This window comes from Marmota flaviventris, chromosome 2 (assembly GCF_047511675.1).
Source record: "Marmota flaviventris isolate mMarFla1 chromosome 2, mMarFla1.hap1, whole genome shotgun sequence".
NCBI classification, from domain to species: domain Eukaryota; kingdom Metazoa; phylum Chordata; class Mammalia; order Rodentia; family Sciuridae; genus Marmota; species Marmota flaviventris.
The window spans coordinates 47,257,149-47,277,085 of record NC_092499.1 but is presented as its reverse complement, the minus strand read 5'-3'; positions in this window follow the sequence as shown (position 1 = coordinate 47,277,085).

Below are 19,937 nucleotides of genomic sequence, written 5' to 3'. Positions count from 1 at the left end.
TTCAAGGCCAGCCTAGGCAACTTAGTGAGACCTTGTCTTAAAACAAAAGAAAGAAACAAAAAAGGCTGGGGATGTAGCTCAATAGTAGAGTATCCCTGGGTTCAATCCCTATTACTGAAAACACACACACACACACACACACACACACAGTAGAAGAAGAATGAGGACTGAATTACACTTGCCCTTATTCCAAGTCCTGTACTTTTCCCATCATATCATGTTGTCTTACTAGCTTACTAGTACATGGGCAACATTTAAGTGTGTAGAATAATTTAACTATCTAGATAGGCTTCTAGAATCTCCATCTTTATGAACCTTCAAGAAGAGAACATATCTAGCTGGACATGGTGGCACACACATATAATCTCAGCTTGATATAGCTGAGTTAGGAGGATCATAAGTTAGAGGCCAACCTGGACAACTTGGCTAGACCCTGTCTCAAAATAAAAAGGGGTCTGGGGATGTAGCTCAGTGGTACAGCCCATGCCTAGCATGAGGGAGGCCCTTGTTTGTTTGTTTTTTGTTTTGTGGTGTTGGGGATTGATCCCTCGTGTTTCCCGGGCTGGGATCGCAGTGCCTTTGGCTACGGACCAGGCGGCCCGGCAGCCCCTCTCCTCCGCCCCAGATTCCCCTGCTCCCACAGCGTCAGCCCTTCTTAAAACCTCTATGATGGGAAAGGCAAACAGGCGTCTGTCTTCCCCAAACTGTTCTGCTGTTTTGTTTACAAAAGCCACTCAAAATGTTTTCTACAGAAATACCCGTGGTGATCTGAAGAGACCCGAATCTCGGCCTCCGCCGTCCCGCCAAGCAGCGGCCCAGGCCTGAGAGCCGCCCGGCGCGTCTGGCGCGGCCCATCCCAGCAACTTGCCTGGGGCTGTCCGGGGTGGAGCGCGGGCCTCTGGGGCCCTTGGCTCCGACAGATACGAGGAAGCCGGCTAGGCAGGCGGGGGAGTGGCGGCCGCCCAAGAGGAAGCGAGGACTGCAGCCAGGGCGACCCCGACACGAGAGGTGCGCGCGCGCCCCGCGGGAGAGCGGCGGTGCTGCCACTGAGAGTGAGTGCTAGGGTTTAATATTGGGCACAAAATGAAAACCACCTGCTGTAAACTGCCAAGAAATATCTGTATTCCAAAAAAGCATTGGAGAACACTTTAGGTTCAGTTTCTAATTATAAACTCTAATAACCTAGGACACCAGTTGTTCTCCAGAACCATTACTGAAGCACAGCACTCATCCCCAGGGCGGCAGCTTTCCCTACCAACCTCCCTCTCTTCCCCCTTCTACTCCTCCTCCAGTTTTCTTTGGTACAAACCTTGTGTCTTCATAGGTCGCTAAAGACACTGTGGCGTAGTATATAATCAGCCTATGTAATAGAATCAACAGAAAATATCTTGTAGGATTATAATCTTTCTTTATTGCTCACATTGTAATCCATCCTTTCTTTCTTTCTTTCCTTCCTTCCTTCCTTCCTTCTTTCTTTCTTTCTTCTTTCCTTTCTTTCTTTCTCTCTTTCTTTTTTACATCCCCAGACGTTTTTTAAAAAAATTTTGTTTGTTCTTTTTAGTTATACATGACAGGAGAGTGTGTTTTTGACATATCATACATACATGGAGTATAACTCCAGAATGTTTTATCTTTTTTTGTTTGTTTGTTTGTTTGTTACCAGGGACTGAATTCCATCCCCAGTCCTATTTTCTATTTTATTTAGAGACACTTAGTTGCTTTAGTACCTCATGTTGCTGAGGCTGGCTTTGAACTCCCAATCCTCCTGCCTCAGCCTCCCAAGCCACTGGGATTACAGGCATGCGCCACCACACCTGGCTTTTATTTTGAGGCAGGGTCTCAAGTTGCCAAGGCCAGCCCTAAAATTATGATCCTCTTGCTTCAGACTCCCGAGTCACTGGCATATGCCACTGGCACCTGGCTGTAATCGTCATACTAACAATATAATGTACATAACGGTTTTAAAAGAAAATATAGGATGTAGCTATTACAATTTTAAATTTATAAATGAGAAAAACACATGTAATGACAAAGCACAGGAATATTAAAATGCAGAAGAATGAAATGGGAACTTTAACCTTCACCATATACAAAAATTAACCCCAAACCGATCAAGTACTTAAATGTTAAGAGCTAAAACTATAAAACTCTTAGAAGAAAAGAGAGGAAAATCTTTTTTTAAATATATATATATATATATATATATATATATATATATATATATATATATATATATATATATATTTAGTTATAATTGGACACAATATCTTTATTTTATTTATCTATGTGGTGCTGAGGATTGAACCCAGGGCCCCGCACATGCTAGGCGAGCGCTCTACTACTGAGCCACAGTCCTAGCCCCAAGGAAAATCTTTATGCATTGCATTTGGTAAGGACGTCTCAGATATGACAACGAAAGTACAGGCAACAATAACACAACAACAACAAAAAAGAAAATAGAAAAGAATTGGACTTTGTCAAAATGAAAACCTTGGGTCAGGAGTGTTGCTCAGTGGTAGAATGCTTGCCTAGCATACAAAAGGCCACGTGTTTTATCCCTAGCATCACACACACACACAAATTACTTTTATTGCATCGGGAAACACTATCAAGAGAGTGAAAATACAGCTCACAGAATGGATGAAAATATTGGCAAATATATATCTGATAAAGGATTAATACCCAGAATATATAAAGAATCCTACAACTCAACAACAACTACCACCCGCCTCCTCAAACAAACAAATTCCAAAATGGGTAAAGATCTTGAATAGACATTTCTCCCCAGAAGATATGCAAAGTAATAAACAAATGAAAAAATGTTCAACCTTACTAGTCATTAGGGAAATATAAACCAAAACCACACAAGATACCACTTCACACTCATTATAAAATATAATATAAAAATTAACAACAACAACAACAGAAATAAGAAGTGTTGGAAGGATGTGGAGAAATCAGAACCCTTGCATGACTAGTGGGAACAGAGAAAGGTGCAATTGTTATAGAAAACAGTATGGTGTGTCCTCCAAAAATTAAAGGTAGAATCACTACATGCTCCAGTAATTCCAGTTCTAGTATACCTCAAAGAATTGAAAACTGGACTCAAATAGATACTTCTTGTTGCGAGGGGCAAAGGTGCGACTTATGCAGTTGAGGGGAAGAAATAAAGAATGTCCATACGCTTCTGCCCTTTTCAATGCTTTATGCACTTAAATCACTCAATAAAATTTCACCCTATAAGTTCTTAATCAAGAAAATGGCAATCCTTAATGCTAGGCACTCAATAGACATAATCAATCCACAGCAAACAATTCTAAGTTAATTCTAAACACTGCAAACAATTCAATCATGATAGGCTCATGACAGATATTCCCTCTGTGTGCTAAGCTCAAGTGCCAGGTCTAAAGTTTCAAGTCTTAGGCTGTAAGTCCAGAAGATACACACTCACTCACAGACTGAAGTAATCAAGTCAGGAACTGAGGCAGGCTTCTCCTGGGGTGGAGTTGATGACCGGTTGAGGAGAGGAGAGGGTCATAGGGAGTTCTCACCAGGGTCAAGATATGGCTGTAGAGTTTGAGAATGGTGAGGAAGACAGAGGATCAGGCAAATGATGAGAAGAGTTGGGATGTCTGTCCAGGTCCTCATTAGGCTCTTCAGCATGAGGGTATCAGTGTTGGCTGGCTGAATGTCTGTTCATTGGCTCCATCATTTATACTAAATTTTGGGGCTTCTGACCACCCTTTCAATTCCTTTTAGCTGCTACTGGATTTCTCAGTGACATCATTTGCCCTGAGGTTAAAGCATCTGGTCTGGTGGTCCCCACTCTGATTTTCTTGCCTTTTACCCTTATGGCGTGGGGGCAACGGACAGACTTCACTCTGTCGCTTTTCAGGGTGGGGAGAAGTGACTTGTTTGTGTCAGGGCTATGCCTGGTGACCATACTGGAGGGCTCCGTAGGTGTGCCTGGTGGAACTGCAGGTTTCAAAGTGGAGTTTTAAAATGGAGTTGCTTAGGTTAAGGCCTAAGGCCATCCTTACACTTGTACACTAATATTTATTGCAGCATTATCCACAACAGCCAAAGGGTAGATACAACCCAAGTGACCCAAATGTACACTGACAGATACTTGGATAACCAAAATGTAGTACATTCATATAATGGAATATTATATAGCCTTAAATGGAAATGAAATTCCTGCCAGGCATGGTGGCACATTCCTATAATCCCAGCAATTCAGAAGGCAGAGGCAGGAGGATCTCAACAGCAACTTAGTAAGACCATGTTCCTCTGACCCCTCAAAATGGTCTGGGGAAGTAGCTCACTGTAAAATTACTCTAATAAGTAAATGAATTAATAATTTTTTAAATATACTTTTTAGTTGTTAATAGACCTTTATTTTATTTACTTATATGCAATGCTAAGAATTGAACCCAGTGCCTCACACATGCCAGGCAAGTGCATTACTGCTGAGCCCCAGCCCCAGCCCGAATAATTTTTTTAAAAGGAAATAAAATTACAATACATGCTATAGGGCTGGGTTGTAGTTCAGTGGTAGAATGCTTGCCTACCACATGTGAGGGACTGGGTTCCATCCTCAGCACCACATAAAAACAAACAAACAAATAAATAAATAAATGGATTGTGTCCACCTACAATTAAAAAAACAAAATACCTGCTACAACATGAATGGACCTTGAAAGTACAATAATGAAATAAGCAGACTTAAAGAACAAATATTGTATGACACAAATATTATATATGAGATACCTAGAATAAGCAAATTCATAAAAACAGAAAGTACAATAGAGGTTACCAGGGGTTGGGGAGTAGAGGGGAAAGAGAAGCTAATAATGTTTAATGGGTGGAGAGTTTCTATTTAGGATGATGAAAAAGTTCTAGAAAAGGAAAATGATTTATGATTGCACAACTTTGTGAATGTACTTAATGACACTGAATTGTACTCTTAAAAATGGCTAAAATTATAAATTTTAATGTTATATATGTGTGTGTGTGTGTATATATATATATATATATATATATATATATATATATATTTACTGCATTTTTTAAACATGATCTTAAAAGTATAGGAAATATGAGTCCTTAGTCTCTATTATTGAAAGGCTTTTGACCTCCATATTTCTTCTACAGAATGAATAGATAAGCCACCACAGCATGAGAATACAAAATGCAAGTGAGAATTTAGTTAAGGAATTGTGTGTATGTGTGTGTGCAAGTGTGTGTACATACACTTAATGGATGTTTTGTCTACATTAGTTATGCTATTCTTCAGATTGATTTGGAAGAAGTGTCAGGCCTCTTTGCTTCCTTTTTTCAGCACACTATGCCCTAGTTATTACAGATGGAGATGGAAAAGAAATTGGCAGTGGTGCTGCAAATAACTTTTTACCAACTAATCTGGAATTTGGTTGAAAGAAGAAAGATAACTGACAGATTCTTGTTGGCCATTTATCTCATCCAAATGACCACTGAGTCACTTCCTCCCCAGAGTCAGAAGTAATCCCACAAAACAGATTTATATGGATACCCTAGCCTTCTTTACACATTTCTTAGGATTTAGCCTTAAATATTTTAAGAATTAGCAGACTAGATTATTTGTTCCTGTTAAGTATTGACAATGTATTAAGGTTTGTTGTAGAATGTTGACCCTGAACAGTAATCTTACACAAAACTGTCATTATACTTGGCAAAAGTAAATTTATATAGTAAGTACTAAATACAGTGGTAAAGACATATTAAAGTCAGTGCCCCTTCTGTGATTGAAATATATCATCAGTGTCATTGATGTGGAAAGTTGGAAAGTTTATGTCTTTATAAATCATAGACATTTTTCCTTTGTTGGATATTCAATATATATATATATATATATATATATATATATATATATATAGTAGTTGTAGATGGACAGAATGCCTTTATTTTATTTGTTTATTTTTAAGTGGTGCTGAGGATCAAACCATTGCCTCACACATGCTAGGCAAGCACTCTACCACTGAGCCACAGCCACAGCCCCTTCAATTTACATTTTTTAAAAAGAGGTTTACTGAAACCCTTTTTCCAGTAAAGAACAAAAACCATGTTTAGAATTTCTGTATGTAGCTCAGTGGTAGAATGAGTGCATAGTAAGGCCCTTGTTTCAAGTCCCAGCACCAAAAAAAAAAAAAAGTTTAGAGTAGGTTTATTAGAAAACATTTATCAAAATTGGCTGGGGATGTGGTTCAAGCGGTAGCGTGCTTGCCTGGCATGCGGCCGGGGTTCAATCCTCAACACCACATACAAACAAAGATGTTGTGTCCGCCGAAAACTAAAAAATAAATATTAAAATTCTCTCTCTCTCTCTCTCTCTCTCTCTCTCTTAAAAAAAATTCTCACTATCTTTATAGTGAATAGAAAGGATATGGTAGGAAATATCAAAACATATCTGAAGCTGGGTGCAATGGCATAGCATGTAATCCCAGCGATTTGGGAGGCTGAGGCAGGAGGATTGCAAGTTCAAAGCCAGTCTTAGCAACTTACTGAGACCCTGTATCTAAATAAAATATGTAAAAAGGCTAGGGATGTGGCTCAGTGATTAAGTGCCCCTCAGTTCAATTCCCTCAGTTCAAACAAACAAAAAACATCTGAAGTCTAAAGACAACTTACCTATCAACAAATTATTATCTTGAGTAAGTCACTAATCATTGTTTAACCATTGTTTCTTCATCTACAGCCTAGTAGTGATAATGCATCTCAACCTAGCTAAGGTGGAACATTACATACAATGATAATGGATGAGTAAGCATTTGGAAAGTATAGTATGGTATACATATAATTACTGTTGTTATAAATATAGTTTTAAATAAAACCATGGTGGAGAGGGTGAGAAAGACACAACTCTGTGTGGGTATGTGTATCTGTGGTGTGTGTCCCTTCTCTTGGAGGCAAGAGATAAAATAATAAAGGAATTTTGACTATAATACTTAAAAATAATTAATTTTAATATTTAAAAGATTTTTTTCCTGTGGCTTAGTCCCACTCAGAGATTAGTGGAAGGCAGCTGACTTAAGTAATTTAACCCACAGTGTCAGTAATGAGAAATTTATCAGTGCATCTACAGAATCCTGGGTTGTTGCAGAGTTATGCCAGAGTAGGATTAGGATAGGTCTGAGGAACCCAACTCAAGGAGTGGTAATGGGAGTTCCTTCTGACCAAAAGGTCAGAGACAATATAGATTCTTCCAGGTGTTCAAAAAGTTGGGGTTGGGTTGTAACTCAGTGGTAGAGTGCTTACCTAGCATGTGTGAGGCATTGGGTTCTATCCTTAGCACCACATAAAGAAATAAATGAATAAAAAGTAAAAAAGAAGTGTGTGCTACCAGGGATTCTGATTAATATGAGGATAAGGAGTAAAACAACCAAACTAAATTGTTTGGACCCAATAGAATCAACCTGTCCTGGAATTTTCTGGAATTAAAGGACATCCCAATGATGCAGTAGAGTAGTAAATAACCAGATTATATGCCCTAAACCTCCCAAATCATCAGGGACTAGAGAATGAGTTACTGATTGTGCCAGCAGTATAAATTTGTGGTTTTGTACTGAGATTTCTGGTACTAACATCAGATTAAAAAATGAACTTTTTCATTCTGTCTTAAGTGTTTTATACTTATTTACTGGTAAACATTTGCATTTAAGGAAATGAAGTTTCAGGTAGAGTAAATAACTTACTCAAAGTTATACTGACTTGGGATTTAAATTTAGGTATGACTCTGGTGTTCATATTCTTAGTCATAGTATTGTGCCATTCATGCTACTGTGATCATTTTGTCAATCATAGATTTTCTTTTTCTTTTCTTTTTTTTTTTTTTGTACTAGGGATTAAACCCAGGGTGCTTAACCACTGGGATACAACCCCAGTCCTTTTATTTTTTATTTTGAGACAGGATCTTGCTAAATTGCTCGGGGCTCATTAAATTGCTAAAGCCATCTTGAATTTACAATTCTCCTGCCTCAGGCTCCTGAGTAGCTGGGATTACAGGTGGGCATAATTTCATGTGATAATCAACACTTTATTATAAAATAGGCTTTGTTTTTATATTATTTTGCCCAATTGTAGTCTGATAAGTGTTCTGAGTATATTTAAGGTCGCCTAGGCTAAGCCATGATGTTCAGTATAGGTAAGGTATATTAAATGCAGGGTTTTTTTCTTACATATTTCCAATTTATGATGGATTTATCAAGCTGTGACCCCACCATAAGTCAAGGAGCATAATTTGACTTCCCCCAGTCAGCTTCTTTCCTCCTGTCCTGTTAGAGTCTGTAAACAAGTCAAAAATAACACCTGGCATTTAGCCAGGGGAATGTTAGAGTTCGAAAACAAGTCTGGATGGTGCCTGGCAAAATGCCAGAGGGAGTGGTTTGAGAAGTAACAAAAGCGAGCCATTAAGTGTAGAGATTCCTTATTGGTTGACTGATGTATCTAGTTTATGCTAATTAGATAAGCTCTGTGGAATGTATAAATACTGCTCCTGCCCTGCAATAAACGGCTCCTACTCCTGCTGTATCAATCAACACAAGTCGTTTGTCACTCCCCGGTTATTTTGCTGCAGCCGGACTGCGGCACTGTCCCATGGTTCTCTAAGTTTTAGAACACACTCTACCTCTTTGCTTTCTTATTAGTTGTATTATATATCAACCTCCTCCCAATATATTCAACTGTTTTTTTTTTTAATTGTCAGTGAACCTTTTATTTTACTTATTTATATGTGGTACTGAGAATCAAACCCAGTAGGCAAGTGCTCTACCACTGAGCTACAACCCCAGCCCCCCAGCCCCTCAACTGTTTATTTTAAAATAATATCAAAAGAAGAATGAAAGTAAACATGTGTGGCTCAGATACATTGAGAGGCAGAAAATAAAGCCATATGGACATTTTGAGAAAATGTATAAATGCTTACAAATATGTGTTTCATGGATAACTTCAGTAGCATTAGGGATAACTCATCCACACTGGCCACTCAGTGTCTTGATCCTAAAATAAAAGATTTAGGTATTCTAATCTATGGCTACAATCTTCAGTCTTTCATCTCTCTCACTAAAGGAAGTTTCTCACCACTCCTCATCTCTAGCTAAAATCCCTCCCTTAGTGTTAGTTTCCTTTCTTCTTCATGTTCCATAACCTCTACCTCTCTATTTGAGAAAATACTTAACTCTTTGACTCTAGTGTTCTTCTTTCTTGCTTACCTAGAAAAATCTCATCCCTAGTTGAATACATCTGTTTCCTTCTCTGATCCTGCACCTGGATTGCCAAATAGTGCTGGAGCAAACAATGGAACTATGGTATTTCATTGTGAATTCTTGTTCATCAATCTTCTAGAGTGGGACCCTCCATGCTGCCCACCAGCCTTACTGTATTTCCCTGTTTCTAATCTCTCTCACAGTTTTACAGTAGCCACATCACACACTTTCTACTTGACTTCCTCAAATTCAACTATTTCTGTATACAGACTTTTTAAAAAGACTTATGATGGTTCAAGTTAAAATTTTTCACCTATTGTGACACAAGCCTGTAACTCCAGTTACTCAGGAGGATTGCAAATTCCAAGTCTGTGTAAACAATTTCATGAGACTCTGTCTCAACATAAGATAAGGAGGGTTGGGGATATAGCTCAGTGGTAGAGCATTTGCACAGCATACATAAGGGCCTGGGTTCAATCTCTAAAATTGGAAGAAAAAGATTTTTCTGACCTTATTTTAAGGTGCAAAAGCAACAGATATTCATTCAGTAGAAGCTGTACTTTGTTTTGTTTTTAAATATTTATTTTTTAGTTGTAGTTGGACACAATACCTTTATTTTATTTATTTATTTTTATATAGTGCTGAGGATCAAACCCAGGGTCCTGCATGTGCTAGGTGAACCCTCCACCATTAAGCCACAAGCCCAGTCCAGAAACTGTACTTTGAATTTGATGTTTTCCTGGCCTAGTCACAGGCAGGTGACTGCAGCGAGCTGGTACTCCCAGTCAGCAATGCAGTCACCAGGGAAACCATGAAGACTAGAGTGGCTTGTGTTGCCAGCATTTTTTGGATATAGGTATTCAATAATTTCATGAATATTATTATACTTTATTATATATTAACACTTTATTATAAAAATAGGCTTTGTTTTTATATGATTTTGCCCAATTGTGGTCTGATAAGTGTTCTGAGTACATTTAAGGTCGCCTAGGCTAAGCCATGATGTTCAGTATAGGTAAGGTGTATTAAATGCAGGGATTTTTTCTTACATATTTCCAATTTATGATGGATTTATCAAGATGTGACCCCACTATAAGTCAAGGAGCATAATTTGACTTCCCCCAGTCAGCTTCTTTCCTCCTGTCCCATGGTTCTCTAAATTTTAGAACACACTCTACCTCTTTGATTTCTTAATAATTGTATTATATATCAACCTCCTCCTAATATATTCAACTGTTTTTTTAATTGTCAGTGAAACTTTTATTTTACTTATTTATATGTGGTGCTGAGAATCAAACCCAGTAGGCAAGTGCTCTGCTACTGAGCTACAACCCCAGCCCCTCAACTGTTTCTTCTCAACTAGATCTTCCCATTACTCTTTTAACCTTCTTTAAGGTTATCCCAACATTAAAACCAAACACAAAACAAAAATATTCAAATATTCTTTGGCTTTTCATCTGTTTTAACTGTTACCCTGTTTTTCCTCTCATCTACTCCTTTTGAAAGAGTTGTATCCTTTATGTGTGTGCTGGGTATTGAGCCCAGGACCCCACACATGCTTAAGTGCACAATCTACCAAAAAGCCATATCCCAGTCCTGAAAAAGCTGTGTCTACTCACCATCTATATTTCTTCATTTCCCACTCATTCTTTTTTTGTCTACTGCTATCTCTCTGACCACCCTTGTATTCCTCTAAAACTACTCTTGCCAAGGCCTTCAATGACGTCCTACTCCCAAAAATCCAATAAATACTTTTTAAAAATTGAGATGAGCCAGATTGGTGGTGCACATCCATAATCCTGGCAGACTGAGGCAGGAGGATCTCGACTCACCAAGATTCTATCTCTAAGTAAAATACAAAATAGGGCTGGGGATGTGGCTCAGTGGTTGAGTAACCCTGAGTTCAATCCCCGGTACAAAAAATTGAGATAAAAAAGTCATAGGCCATAAAATCTACCTTTTATAGGTTTGATCTCCAAATCCACAGAAGGGAAAAAAAATTACCTTTTCAAATGTACAATTCAGTGTTCTTTAGTATATTTATAAGCTTACACGAATATCACCACTAATTACAGAATGTTGTTATCACCCCTGTTGTATGATAAGCATGATATTAACAGTCATTTTCAATCCCCTTTAACCCTAGTGTCTGGACATTTACCAGTTATTGGAAATTTGGGTTGTTTCTACCTTTTCACTATTTTTAATAATGTTTTTATGAAAATTCATGTACAAGTTTTTGTGTGAATATTTATTTTCAGGACACTTAGGTATGTACTCATGAATGGAATTACTAGCTCATATGATAACTCGATTAACTTTTTGAGGAACTGCCAAACTGTTTTCCAAAGCAGCTGCACCTTTAATTTTCACCATTAATATATGAGGGCTCTAATTTCACCAATACTAGTTATTATCTGAGTTCCTAACCATCCTAGTGGGTATGAAGTAATATCTCATTATTTTGATTTTCATTTTATTAGAAACTAATGATATTGATTAATAACTAATGATATTTTAATGTGCTTATTGGTTATTTGTATATCTTCTTAGAAATGTCTATTCAAATACTTTGCATGTTTAAATTGTGTTGTCTTTTTGGGGGGGTGGGGTATGGACTCAGGGGCACTCCACCATTGAGCCACATCCCCAGCCCTAGTTTGTATTTTATTTAGAGACAGGATCTTTTGAGTTGCTTAGTACCTCGCTTTTGCTGAGGCTGGCTTTGAACTCGAGATCCTTCTGCCTCAGCCTCCCAAACCACTAGGATTCCAGGCATGCACCGCTGCACCCAGTAAATTGGATTGTCTTTTTATTGAGTTGTAAGGGTTCTTATGTATTCAGGATTCTAGATTCTAGACCCTCATCAGATATGTTTTGCAAATATTTTCTCTCATATTGTGGAGTTTTGTTCTCTCTCTCTCTCTCTCTCTCTTTTAATCGTAGGGATTGAACCCAGGGCCAGTTTACCACTAGGTTATATTCCAGTCCTTTTTATTTTATTTTGAGACAGGGTTAAATAGTGTTAGCATATCTCTTTAAATTGCTCAGGGCCTCACTAAATTGCTGAGGCTGATCTTCAACTTATAATCTTCTTGCCTCAGCCTCCTGAATCTCAGGTGCATCTCAGGTGTGCACCACCATACCCAGCTTTCATTCTTTTTTTTTTATACCAAGGATTGAACCCAGGGGTGGTTAACCACCAAGCCACATCTCCACTCCTTTTTTATATTTCATTTACAGACAGGGTCTTGCTGAGTTGCTTAAGATCTCACTAAGTTGCTGAGGCTGGGTTTGAATTCAAGATCATCCTGCCTCAGCCTTCTGAGTTTCTGGGATTACAGGTGTGCACCACCATGCCCAGCCTCCCCCCCTTTTTTGTTGTAATTGGACACAATGCCTTTATTTTATTTATTTCTTTTTATGTGGTGCTGCAGATAGAACCCAGTGCCTTGCACGTGCTAGGGGAGTGCTCTACCACTGAGCCACAACCCCAGTACTCCCACCCACCCCCCCAGCCTCCTATTCTTTTTTTTTTTAATATTTATTTTTTCGTTATAGGTGGACACAATATCTTTACTTTATTTGTGGTGCTGAGAATCAAATCCAGTGCCTCACACGTGGTAGGCAATCGCTGTACTTCTGAGCCACAATCCCAGACCCCAGCCTCCTATTCTTAATAGTGTCCTTTGATGCACAAAAACTTTTAAATTTGATGAAGTTCAATAATCTGTTTTGGTGGTTACTTATGCCTTAGGTATTATATCTTAGAAATCATTGTCTAATCCAAGGTTATGAAGATTATGCCTTTTTAAAAAATTCTAAAACCTACAGTTTTAGCTCTTTGGGTCTTTGATCCAATTTAAGTAAATTTTTATATATGGTATGAGGTAAGGGTTCCAAATCATTATTTTGCATGGGGATACCCAGTTTTCCTAGCACTATTTAATGAAAAGACTATTCTCTCATTCATTGGATTACTTTGGCATCCTCATCAAAGATCAACTGACCATAGATATATAGGTTCATCGGGCACTTTCCATACTGACCTGACCTGACCTCTCATCAGCATTTGACTTTTGATTACACTCACCTTTTGAAATACTCTATTCCTGTGGCTCTGCTTAATTTCATGGCATCATGAGAATGTGCTAGCTTTAGAGATAATTCAAAGAATACCCATAGACAAGTAGTTGATATCAGTTTGCTTTTATAGTAAAGCCCTGGCATAGAAATTATAAGGGGTTGGCATATCATTTTCTGTGAATAGTTTGATCGTATACTTTCCTAATCTTTATGGGAGGGAAAGAAGATTGAAAGTCTTTTTTTAATTATTGTTTTATAAAACCTCTTAAATATTAGAAAAGTTAATTATTTGTCTATGTTATGAGTGAAACATGTTTTTCCCATTTGTCCTTCATATTTTGACTGCCCATGTGGAATTCTTTGCCATGCAAATTTTTTTCTGGTTTAATTTTTAGTTTTATATGGCTTTTTGGCTTTGTATCATGTTTATAAAGGTTTCCCCATTTTGATATTACCAGGAGAAAAAGAAAGAGAGAAAGAAAGGAAGGAAGGAAGGAAGGACCTTTTATCATTTTGTTTAATACTTTATCATGGTTTTGCCTTTTTAAAAATATTTATATTCCTAATCCATGAGGAATTCATCTTAGGGTAGGGTGTGAAATGTGGATCACTCTTTTTTTTTTTTTTTTCCTTTTCTGGATGACTATTTTTTTTCTTTTGTTTAAATTTGATTAATTAAATAAGCTCCCTCCATTTAAATAGCCACTTTATCATATTCCAAATTTCCTTGTTTTAAAATATATTTTTCTATTTATCAATTTAATTATTTATAAGTCATTACCATACTTTGGAATATTTGCTTTAAAACATTTTACTGCTTTACGGCTGGGGTTGTGGCTCAGTGGTAGGGTGCTTACCTCACATGCATGAGGCACTGGGTTCGATCCTAAGCACCACATTAAAAAAATAGATAAAAATAAAGATATTGTGTCCATCTACAATTTTTAAAAAATTACTGCTTTATACTATATTTTAATGTTTTCTTTTTTTTAGAATGATTTTGGCTTATATGATAGGTTTTTGTTTCCTCCCCAGTACTGGGAACTAAACCCAGGGGCATTCTACCACTGAGTATATCCCCATTTAGAGTCCTATTTATTTATTTAGAGACAGAGTTTCACTAAGTTGCTGAGGGTCTTACCAAGTTACAGAGGCTGCCCTTGAACTTTCTTTTTTTTGTGTACTGGGGATTGAACCCAGAGGCAATCACTTGAGTTCCTTCCTCCTTGGCCCTTCCCAAATTGCTGAGATTACAAGCATGTGTCACCATGCCCTGCTGGAAGCTTATTATAAAAATTCTGAACCTCAGGCCCCAACCCAGATTTACTAATCCAAAACCTTCATTTTAACAAGACCCTCAAGTGATTCGTATTTATGTTGAAGTCTGAGAGCAGTGTACAATAAACAGTTCCCCTTAGGGTAGTAATTCACAACTTTCACTGCACATTAAATTCACCTGGGGGAGCTTTTAAAAAATACTGAGGACTGGGCTGCAGCCCAAGAGATTGACTTAATTGGCCTGGGTTGGAACCCTTGGCATTGGTATTTTTAAAAATCTCTAATTGCAATCAAAGTTGAGAAACAGTGCTCTAGAATTACAGCTTGCCATCGATAAGTTTCTAGTTACACAAAACATAGGAAGGATGTCTTTGTCAACTGATGGGGTGTCATTTGAAAACAACAATGATTTGAAAGCATTATCCATGAAAGATGCATCCCCAGAATGTTGCAGGTGTTATAATTAACCTGGTATTACACTTTACCTTTTCTTTGGTTTCCTTGATCAAAAACTGCTGCTTCCTGGTAATTTAAATCACCACTTCATCTGCTAACGTTTTTCTCTTGTCTGCTCATTCTAATAAGGAGACATAGATTTGTTTCTGTCTGTGTTTCTGGCCTTCTGCCTTAAATATTCTTGGCATAAACCTGATATGATTTGATCCCTCTCTACTAGTTCCTGCTTTGGTTTGAGAGATTTAATTCCTTCCCACAGTTAAAATTCCCTACTTATAAGTAGTTCCTATTACAGTGGACAGCTCATTTCAGTGTTCAGCCATAGTGATTAATGAAGGTAGGCTGTAGAATTCCTGATATACTAATCCAACAATTTAGCAAAAAAGTAAAAGGAATTTGTTGTGAATGACATTCTGAGAAATCCATGTTGTTTTCTAACGATCGCTATGTCATTTCATAAATGTCCATAAGCCAGTATTTCATAGATGGTATATAATATTACAAACTATCAAAATTAAGCTTTCCAAACAGGTGCAGTGGCACATACCTGTAATTTCAGCCATTCAGGAGGCTGAGACAGGAGGATCACAAATTCCAGGCCTGTCTCAATTTAGTGAGATCCTGTCTCAAAATAAAAAATAAAAGGTTGGTGGATGCAGCTCAGTGGTGAAGTGCCCCTCGTTTGAACCTCCAGTATCCCCTCCATTTAAAAAATAATTAATCTTTTCACCATGTAATTATTAGAATTTTAAACTATTGAAAATTTTGGAAAGTTGTGAGTCCATACTTTTCCAGAAATCTGCTTACTCCTATCTCCTTTCTAACATTATTTTTCAGAGAAAAATAATGACTTTGGCTATGAGATCAGTGAACAAATTCTTCCAGCATCTAGGTATGATTATCTGGAGTCCTGGAATCTTGAACTCCGTTGAAGTGAGTAGATAATCTTTATTGTTCCATCACATAAATTACAGGCAGTGGCGCATACTTGTAATCCCAGCAGCTTGGGAGGCTGAGACAAGGAGGATCATGACTTCAAAGCCAGCCTCAGCAACAACAAGCCTCTAAGCAACTCAGTGAGATCTTTTCTCTAAATAAAATACAAATAGGCCTGGGGATATGGCACAGTGGTCAAGTGCCCCTGAGTTCAATCCTTGTACCTCCCCACCACAAAAAAGTGGGCTTCTAGTCTGCCTTTAGTTGTTCATTTAACATATATGAATGAAGCACCATGATGTGTTCAACTTGGCCAAAGTTGAATAGCCAAGGAGTTTACTTCTTCATTTGGAGGTGCAAATATGTCCCCATGAGCATATACTATATATAGTGTGAAGGAAATGGATTAGATGGGTCAGTCAAAGCTGTATGCATAAAAATAGCTGGTCTTAGAGTTCTGAATTTCTAATACAGGAATTAATAGATTTGCAAATTTTAACATCTGTCCCATGGGTATGGATAAAGTTAAGTTTCATCTGGAAGACCTACAGTGCCATTTCCAATAAGTTTTTTTTTTTTTTCAGTTCAAAAATAGTTCTTGTTATTTAGAAGATGGAAACAGTATAGTAACTAAGTAGCCCAACTCATTTTCTTTTCTTGCTACTAAAATCATACCATTTCCCTTAAGTAGTAGGTCTATTTCTTTTCTAAGTATTTCTTTCCAAAATCCTAATAAGAGTCTGCAAGTAGTAAAGACAATTTTAAATCACAATAGAGATGCTATGTCAAGATAGATATTTCAATTTTTTTGGTATTAGGATATGAATTATAGTTTTTAGATATATGGGCAAAGTGTAAAAAACAGATTTGACTCAAATTTTTACTAACAAGTCACTCATGTTTTATGATCTACTTCAAAATCTGTCTTTTCCCATTTCACAGCAATAGTAGGGAAGATAGAAATTAATAATAATGACTATGTGGATAACATTTACTTCATGTCAGGTACAATTATTAACTTCATTCACAAATCAGAAAATAGACATTAATTAATGTAAGTTATTATATATTGTTTATTTGTAGCTATTGAGTGTCCAAGGTAGGATTCAAATCCAAGTCTACTTGACTTCAGGAAATAAGTGAGTAACCACCCTACTAATTGCTGTTTTTTCAGTTGTAGTTTTTTGCTGCATTATTAGGAAAAGCTTGCCTTCTGGTCTTCAAGTAATTACCAGGCTATTGAAGATTGACCCTTGAAATGATGCTTGGAAGCAAGTCACTGAGCAATTTTATCCCTATTGTCTGTCTGTGGTGATAGATTTTCTCAAACCCCTCGCTTTCCTTTAGTAATATATGAAAACAAAAACAACCACCACCAACACCAACACCACCACAACAAAACAATCCCCCAAATGGGATGCTTTTTTAGCCTCTCTGCTCTGCTTTTAGAGATGTTTATAGGCTTGGTGGTGCCTACAAGACCCATTTGATTACTTGCTTTTCTTTTCAATCTTTAGCATCCTTGCAATATATGAAACAGAAAGAAATGTGGACACGTACCATTCCTCCACTACGCAATCTTATATTGATTTTGAATTCAACGCCATATTATAGCCCATGTGCCAAATTGTGTACAGAGAATAACAGAGTTTGTTTTCTCTAATAATTTATTCAAACATGCAGTAATCTAACCTTTTCCAATAAGGTATTAAAAACACACATTTTCACTTCACTATAATTTACAATGAAGTGACCTTACCATATCAATTTTGGCTTAACAACTACAAGTTATGATCAATCTTAATAGAATTTTGGTTTTTGTTAGTTTTCAAGAAGGATTGAATCCAGGGACATTTTGCCACTGATCTCCATCCCTAGCTTTTCCTATTTTTTTTTTTTTTAATTTATTTTGAGACAGTTTTCATTAAATTACCAAGGATGGCCTTGAATTTGGTATCCTCCTGCCGCAGCCTCCCAAATCACTGGAACTACAGGCCTGTGCCACACCAGGCTCTCAATAGAATGTTGAGATTATACTACTGTTTCCCTGTAGGTACTGGTTTTTAACTGCTAGAAGGAAAAAACCAGTAGAGTAAATAGAACACTCACAGCAATACGAAATTCAGCCTATAATTTTCTAACACCAAAAATATAAAAAAGAAGGTAATTACTTATGTATTTCTTAACTGTTTAGACCTTTTGTTATCTCTAGTTGCATTTAGTGTTTAAGATGTGTAACATTTTAGTACTGCTTGAGATCAACTGCACAAATTAAATACTCTGGATTACTTGAAAAATTGTGAAGTAGGTGAAGTTTTTCTCCATAAGTCCTTCCTTTCTTCCTGAGGCACCTTTCTGCATTCTCCATTTTTCCAGGCACTTGCCTTTTTTTGCTACCCCCCAAATTGCTGATTGCTCTCCACTGTAGACTTACAGCCTGACAATGGCCCTTTCTTTCCTTCTCTCCACTGAGCTTCATTGTCCTGTTTCTTAGAAGGTTTACACAAGTTGGTAACTGATAAACTAATTCAAACTATAATATTAATGACTGACAGATGCCCAGGGAATTTGTGGAGGAGGTTTGGGAAGGGCCTTTCCCTGTGGCTTTCAAATCCCACTTGGGCAACAGCTTAATTAGTTTATCTCTGAGAGTGTTCCTGATAAAAATTAATTGACAAGCACTATACATTCGGTAAGAATATATTGTTTAAATATAAAACAGTTGTATAAAAATGTCTAGAAATTTAAAAATATATAAAAAATTATTTATTAAGGAAGCTATTGATTTAATTGTGGGGCTGAGAATGTGGATAAATGGTAGACTTGCTTAGCATGCCCCAAACCAGGGTTTGATCCCTAGCACCACAAAAAACAGTCATCTTGACTTAATTGTGTCTCCCATGTGGGGGGAAAAAAGTTTTACTTTATTTTTTTAAATTCAGAATTGAACTGGAAATTCAGATACTAATTTCAAAATCACAGATCATAAAGCCATCTTTTTTACCTAGCTTTGTTGGTATAAATGTACTATATACATTCTTTATATATATATATATTTTAGTTGTAGATGGACATGATAACTTTATTTTTATTTGTTTATTTTTATCTGGTGCTGAGGATCAAACCCAGGGCCTCACACGTGCAAGACAAGTGCTCTACCACTGAGCTACAACCTCAACCCCTAAATACATTCTTATATTAATTATTTATAAGATAGGGGTGGGGCTGTAGCTCAGTGGTACCGTACTTTCCTTACACATGTGAGGCACTGGGTTTGATCCTCAGCACCACATAAAAATAAATAAATAAAATAAAGGCATGCTGTCCATCTACAACTACATAAAAAAATTATAATTATTTATAAGATAAGGATAAAGATGATCACATTTCATGAAATTGATGATTATTCATTACACTAAAGTATAAAGCAAGCAAATAATGACAATGATGAAAATTATAATTTGGTTTTCCACAGTATTTCTATTTATAAAATTACACATGTGGAAATATAGCATGAGGGATTCATAATTTATGAGGTATATAAAAATGTCAACTTCCTATAAATATTAAATCAAGATGGATAAAATTTTTTAGGTATTAAATACTCAGAATGAATTTCTATAGAATTTTTTTGTTTTTGAAAAATTTTCCTAATTACCAAGTCCCAATAAAATAATAAACTATTGGCAATTTGTCACAACACTTAATTATAGGCTCTAAATCAATACAGCTGTTGATAGAAACTGAATTATAATTTTAAATTTCATACATATTTTGCTTTATCATTTCCAAAGCATAATAAGTGAGCAAATATTTACTAAATTATGCATAATAATATACGGTCTACCATAATAATACGGTACAATATATCTCAGTACTGTTTCAGTTGTAGACTTTATGGATTGCCGCAGTCTGGCTGGGCACAATCAGAAGCCACTTGTC